This window comes from Candoia aspera, chromosome 5 (genome assembly GCF_035149785.1).
Source record: "Candoia aspera isolate rCanAsp1 chromosome 5, rCanAsp1.hap2, whole genome shotgun sequence".
Lineage (NCBI taxonomy): Eukaryota > Metazoa > Chordata > Lepidosauria > Squamata > Boidae > Candoia > Candoia aspera.
In genome coordinates, this window is record NC_086157.1 from 62891175 (window position 1) to 62898286 (window position 7112).

Genomic DNA, 7112 nt, shown 5'->3' on the forward strand with positions numbered 1-7112 from the left:
TAGTTAAAAATTCAGACACTTTCAGCAATACGCTTCTATAAATTCAACTTCCCCCAAACCATTAGGAACAGACAATAGTTCTAAACGCTAAATTCTAAGCCAAGTCCTAATTAAATCAGCCCAACTCATACTACTCATTTACTCATGAGAAGGGTGGCTGAAGAAGTTCTTCCTCTCTTGCCACCTCTTGCTGCCTGGAGCTTCTGTAAAGCCTGCACCAACTTTTGACAAATAGTATAAGCCTGCTGCTCTACCAATGTGTCAAAATTCTCCTGCTGTTCACCCCCATCTCTGTTAAGAAGACTAACCAGTGGATGTTTCTACCAGCTGGAGATGTTTGGTGGGAAGGGAGCAAAAATAAAGTTGGGAGGAAATCCACTAATTCCCCTTCTTAAATAATCCTGTTCACAGCAAATAAAAATACTTCCATTTGGTGGCTATCTGCACCTGGGCAGCTGGGAGCTAAAGCTGGTAAACAATTAGATTGGAAAAAAAAGACTTACAGGCTAAGAACCTGCCAATGTGAGGCACATGACACTCCAGATCAGTGTTTCTCAACCTTGGCAGCTTGAAGATGTGTGGACTTCAACTCCCAGAATTCCCTAGCCAGCTATTCCAGAGATTCAGAATCGACTTGAATAGCTGAGATCCAAAACTGCAGTAGCTCTACCAATAATGCTATAACAGCAGATAATCCAATTGTACTAGAAGTTCTTACTAAGCAAACATTTCTGATGCCTAAAACTTTATCAGGCCTCTTTGAGAAATTTTCCTCTTTAAATCAAAACATTGAGGATTTGACAATATATTTCTCAAAGAATATGGGCTATTTGGGGGAGGAACTGAGAGGTAGACTGTTAGAAACCAATGGGACAAATGAAACCCAAGTAAAGTAAACAGAGTTGATAATTCAGCAACCAACTTCTTAGTAATAAAATTGCCTCACTGAAGGGTGCTCCCCCCTACAGAAGTGTTGAGATATTTTTTGTATGTTTACAATAAGGAAAGATAGTAGCTGGTTCCAGTAAGTGTGAACAAGTGAACATATCATGTAGCAAAGGAATGATGGAGTTTTTAAAAGTTAATAAAAGAACTCCAAGCAGCTAATAACAATCTTGCAGCGTAGATGCGTGAACCAAAAAGAAACTTGCACATTAAGCTTAATTACATTCAGAAAAGAATTCAGTCTTCACACAGTAGTTAGATGAAGAGGAAAAAAAGGTAGCTTACATTTATTCAGTAGATCTCAATTCAGTCAGCTTCATAATAGAAAGCACTTATTCCTCACTGGTTCTTTGTAGACATATTTCTATGTGGAATAGAAGTGTCCGCGTGCAAGTGAGATTAAAGGGACGAGAGCTGCATTCTGCAGCACCTCCTGCTTGCAGATGTGCCCAAGAGCTAATGGAGATTGTTAATCCCCAAACCCAAGAAGAAGGAGGAAGTGGAAATCAGGTGACCTATGTGACATCCCACAAGCACAATAGAGATGCATTTACTAGAAAGACCCCCTTATGCTTATGAGACAATGCTGAGTTGCCCCTGGTAATTCCAACAAGGAAGATATATATCTTATGTATAGAAAAACACATGTATAGGCAAGATAAAATGCCTATTGTTTAGCTATAGATAAAGAGACATCTGCTTAACCATAAATTGACCCACCTACAGGGCCATGTGGAAGAGTTTTCTGAGCATCTGCAGGATAAAATCACTCAGACCCGTTCCAAGTTGGACTCCATGCGTGAAGCAGGGTCTGAGGAGATGCCAAGGGAACGTTTCAGCCTTGTTATCTGGGAGCAGTTTGATCCTGTTGGACCTGAGGAAGTGGACAGGATCCTCTGGATTGTGAATGCCACCATCTGTCATTTAGATCCATGCCCCTCCTGGCTGGTGAAGGCAGCTTGGGAGGTGATGTGTGGTTGGGTCCAAGTGATGGTAAATACATCCTTGAGTGAGGGGGTGTTCCCGGCTGCCTTGAAAGAGGCACTGGTGCACCCCTCCTCAAGAAGCCATCACTGGACCCAACTGTGCTGGACAATTTTCGTCCAGTCTCCCACCTCCCCTTTTTGGGGAAGGTGGCTGAGAAGCTGGTGGCATTGCAACTCTAGAGGATTCTGGATGAAACGGATTATCTGGACCCCTTTCAGTCAGGTTTCAGGCCAGGATATGGGACAGAAACTGCATTGGTCACACTTATGGATGATCTCTGGCGGGAGCGGGATGGAGGCAGTGCATCCATTCTTGCTCTCCTTGACCTCTCAGTGGCTTTCAGTACCATCGACCATGGTATCCTTTTGGGACGGCTCAGGGAGTTGGGGGTTGGCGGTGTAGTTCTGTGCTGGTTTACCTCCTTCCTCCAGGGCCAATACCAATTGGTGGTGATAGGAGAGGAGGGATCTGACCCTCGACCCCTCTATTGTGGGGTGCTGCAGGGTTTGGTTCTCTCTCCTCTCTTATTTAACATCTACATGAAACCAGTGGGTGAGATCATCTGTCACCATGGGATGAGGTATCATCAGTATGCCGATGATACCCAATTATACATCTCCATCCCAGGTGAGGTAAGTGATGCAGTTACTGCCCTTTCTCAGTGCCTGGGGGCTGTGGGGGTCTGGATGGGGAACAACACACTTCAACTGAACCCTGGTAAGACAGAGTGGCTGTGGACTGGTGGCACCTCATCTTCCGGGAAATTGTCATCTTTAGTTCTGGATGGGGTTGCACTGCCCCAGAAAGAGTCAGTGCATAATCTGGGGGTTCTCCTGGACTCACAACTCCTGCTTGAAGAGCAGGTGGCAGTCGTGGCCAGGAGGGCCTTTGTGCAATTTCAGGTTGTGCGCCAGTTATGCTCATTCCTGGAACGAGAAGCCCTCTGAACAGTCACTCATGCCCTGGTCATCTCCCATATAGACTATTGCAATGCACTCTACATGGGGCTACCCTTGAAGAGTATCCAGAAGCTTCAGCTGGTCCAGAATGCAGCCACGCAGGCCATTTTTGGTGCCCCTAGATTGGCACATATAACACTGTTGCTGCACGAGCAGCACTGGGTGCCAGTTTGCTTCCTGGTCCAATTCAAGGTGTTGGTTATCACCTTTAAAGCCCTACATGGCATGGGGCCAGGTTACCTGAGGGACCATCTCATTCCCATTACATTGGCCCGCCCCACCCGATCATCCAGAGAGGGCATGTTATGGACCCCATCTGTAAGAGAATTTCATCTGGCGGGGTCCAGGAAACGGGCCTTCTCTGCAGTGGCCCCTGCCCTTTGGAACATCTTGCCCCTGGTGGTGAGGCAGGCCCCTTCACTCCTGACCTTCCGGAAGGCCCTGAAGACTTGGTTCTGCCATCTCGCCTGGGGCGGGAAAGTGGGCAACCATTCTTGGGGTGACTTGCACCCTAGAGTCCCTCCCACCAGCTTGGAATTTTTTACCCTCTTGGATTTTATATTTATTTATTGCATTTTATAATAATTGTAATGTGTCTGGTTTTATGAGATTTTAATGTTTACAATTGTAGTTTGATTTTATTGTAAACCGCCCAGAGTTCCTCTCTTGGGGGAGATGGGTGGTAATTAAATTCGATAAACAAACAAATAAATAAATAAGGAAGTTTGCCATAACTTTAAGATAAGGAAACATCTGTTTTAACAGAATATGAAAGGAAGATGTTCATGCTGATAGGGGAGAAAGTATTGTAATAAGCTGATGCATTTCGTTCTTTTGATAATGATTGGCTAAATCTTTAAACTAAAAGACTTATAAAAGAGGATGGAAACGAAGCCCTGGCATGGCAGCCCATCTAAAGCTAACTTGACCGCTTTGGGTGAATAAACATATTTTGACACTCTGCTGATTGTCTAGTGTGTTTTATTACAATCCTGGCTTGGGAAACAAACAGAGAAAAGGAAGTGATCTAATCCTTGTGACAGAAGGAAGATACAAATTAATCAAATTGCCCTCTTTATAGGCAACCTCCACTATAACTGGATTCATTGGAATAACTTCCCTAAGCTGTTACATTGTAGAAAGGAACTCTTAAATATTCATACTATCATTTGGCTTCCAAATGCTAATTTTTATAAAAGATTAGTAGTTAACTTTTCATCAGTTTCATATCCCAAGAAAACTCCTCCAGATACAAAATAAGTTGGCTAGGTATCAAATATATGCTAAAGGGTATTCTCAGGCTTCTCTGTCAACCGGTGAGAAACATTTACATCCTAGGCTACAGGAAAGGACCTCAAAAACAGGACAGCACAGTACCTTCATCCTTAAGTAGGAAACCAAGAGTGGTGCAGAGGATGCCAATCTCCGTTCAATATCCACTAGGCTAAGAAGGGATAATTCCTCCAGGAACTCCCCAAATAGGAAGGGGAATTTGGATATAGCAAAGAATATTGGGGAGCTACAGGCTATGCATGTATCTTTTAAAATTTATAGGAAGTTCAAGCCAATGCTGTAAGAATGACAACTGCTGTCTTTAGACAATTGGAGCAACAGAATTCCCAATCAGTGGGACAGCAAGGAGTCCATTGCAATTTCTCTCTCTGACTCAATGCCCTCATTGGAATCCTCTGGAGAACTCTGGTCCATCAGCCTATATGATGTCTAATGGGAAGAAGAATCAGGTATCATTAAGGAGGGGGACTGTTACTTGCCTACCTCATTCACCCACCCACCCTGGTGCCAATTTTTAACTCAAGGGCATTTATAAAGGATGGACCATCCCTAATTGAATCCACAACAGTAAATGCCAATACTGCCCCTTCAGAGGACAATTTATTGTGCATACCAGTTAGAAGGGAAGAGGCCTCCTTGCGTCCCATATAAATATAGCAAGAACATGGACAAATCCCTAAGAACTTCAGTTTTATGTTTTACAGATGGTACAAAACTCTATCAATTATCTCCAAGATAGACAAATTATACAGTAATAAATGTTGGAAGTGCCATGAAACAGAAGGAACATCTTACCACGTGTGGTAGACATGCAACCCCTCCCCTCAAAATACTGGAATTATATACATACTACCAGTATGTACATACATACAGTGTAGAAAATTTTTGAAATTAAATTCAAAATGAAATCACAACTTTTTAAATTAGGTATAATCCCAAAATACATCAACAAGAAATATCATAATGTACTGAAATACATGCTCGTGGCAGTAAGAATAAATTTTGCCCAACATTGGAAGAAATATACATTCCAATATCTGATTGGAAATTTAAGCTTGGAGAATATGCGGTGTTGGCAAAATTAACAGCATATATTCACAACAAAGTTTAACCAAATTCAAGCAAGAATGGTTCCCATATATACAATATATTCTGCAGCATGGGAAATATAATCACTTATAGTCTTCTTAGGATTAAGGAGGCCTAAATGCTTATAAACACTGCAAATTGGTAGAGGCATAAAAAGGGGGAAGTTAGAAACCAAATAGCCTTTTTAAAAATTTTGTTGTTGTTTGTTTTGTCTGTTTTTTACTTTTTTCTTTAATATGCACAAACAATAATAAATGACAAGTATTAAGCTTAAGATAGAAACCTTTATTATTAGAAACTGTCCCACCAGAGTGGATAGGCTGGGCATGCTCCAGGTCCCTTCCCTTAAACATTGCCATCTTGGGGGTCCTTGGAAATGTGCCTTTTCCATTGCAGCCCCTGGGAACACCCTCTCCCCTGAGATCCCACAGGCCCCCGCCCTTCTGTCCTTCCAGAGAGCACTTTAACCTGGCTCTCCTTGCCTCCCATATAAATATAGCAAGAACATGGACAAATCCCTAAGAACTTCAGTTTTATGTTTTACAGATGGTACAAAACTCTATCAATTATCTCCAAGATAGACAAATTATCTATCTAGCCAGGTTAAAGTGCTCTCTGGAAGGACAGAAGGGCGGGGGCCCATTGCAGCCCCTGGGAACATCCTCTCCCCTGAGATCCCACAGGCCCCTGCCCTTCTGTCCTTCCAGAGAGCACTTTAACCTGGCTCTCCCCAGGCGCTGGGATAGGGCGAGGCCAGGGTGGGATGAGAATGTGGACGCATCAGGGAAGTGTTGCTGTGGCACCAGGATTTTCTGTCTTTAGTTTTATTGCTTTTGGTTTTATATAGTTTTATATTATTTTACGCTTATTTTATTGGTGGTAAGCCACCCGGAGTTGTTTTAAGGTGGGCAACTATATAAATGTTTTAAATAAATAAATAAATAAATAAATAAATATTGTGTAACAAATATTTTGATGTAATTTATAGTTGTTTATTAATGCCGCATTTAGCTTTGGATGTAAAATTTAAAAACCTTATGTTTATCAACATTGACATTTTAGAAATCTTAGTTAAAATTGATATTTTTACATTTTTATCTTTAAAAGTTTAAGTTATCTAAACATTAGAGTGTTAATAATCTCTATTCAATACTGTACCCCCTCACCAAAAAAAAATGCACTGACAATTATTTCAGGAAGGCCCCCTGAAAATACTTTCTTAGAAGACTGCAAGGTTATTAAAAAATCTATGGACTGGGACTTCCACAATTTTGTATAAGACTTTGTATTTGCTGCAAGAGACCAGGATTCTTGGCTGCAAGAGACCAGGATTCTTGATAAATTTGATATTAAAATTGTCTGTTAATATGGCTGCCTCAAATCAGAGAGGAGGCACTGCTAAGGGAGGTCTTGGGATTTTCATTTCAACTCAATACCTGGGTAATGTAACTCAACATCATGTTAAGCAGGTGGGAGCTGTACTTGCAAATTTCCATCTATGTAAGTTAAATACAGATAGTCCTTGGTTTATGACAATTTGTTCAGCAACTGTTCAAAGTTACAGTGGTGCTGAAGTAATGGTATTTATGAAAACTCTTTCTAGTTCCGGCTGTCGCAGTGTCCCCACAGTCTTGTGATTGCAATCTGGGGCTCAGCACTGAGCTCGATATTATGACAATGCAGCAAGCTGTGGTCACATGATTGTGATTTCTGACGTTCCCTGCCAGTTTCCCACAAGCAAAGTCAATGGGGAAGCCAGCAGGAAGTTGGAAGTCGTGGTCACATGAGGCCCTTGCTTAACAGCCTGTGCAGTCCTCATTTAACAGTGGCAACCAGGAC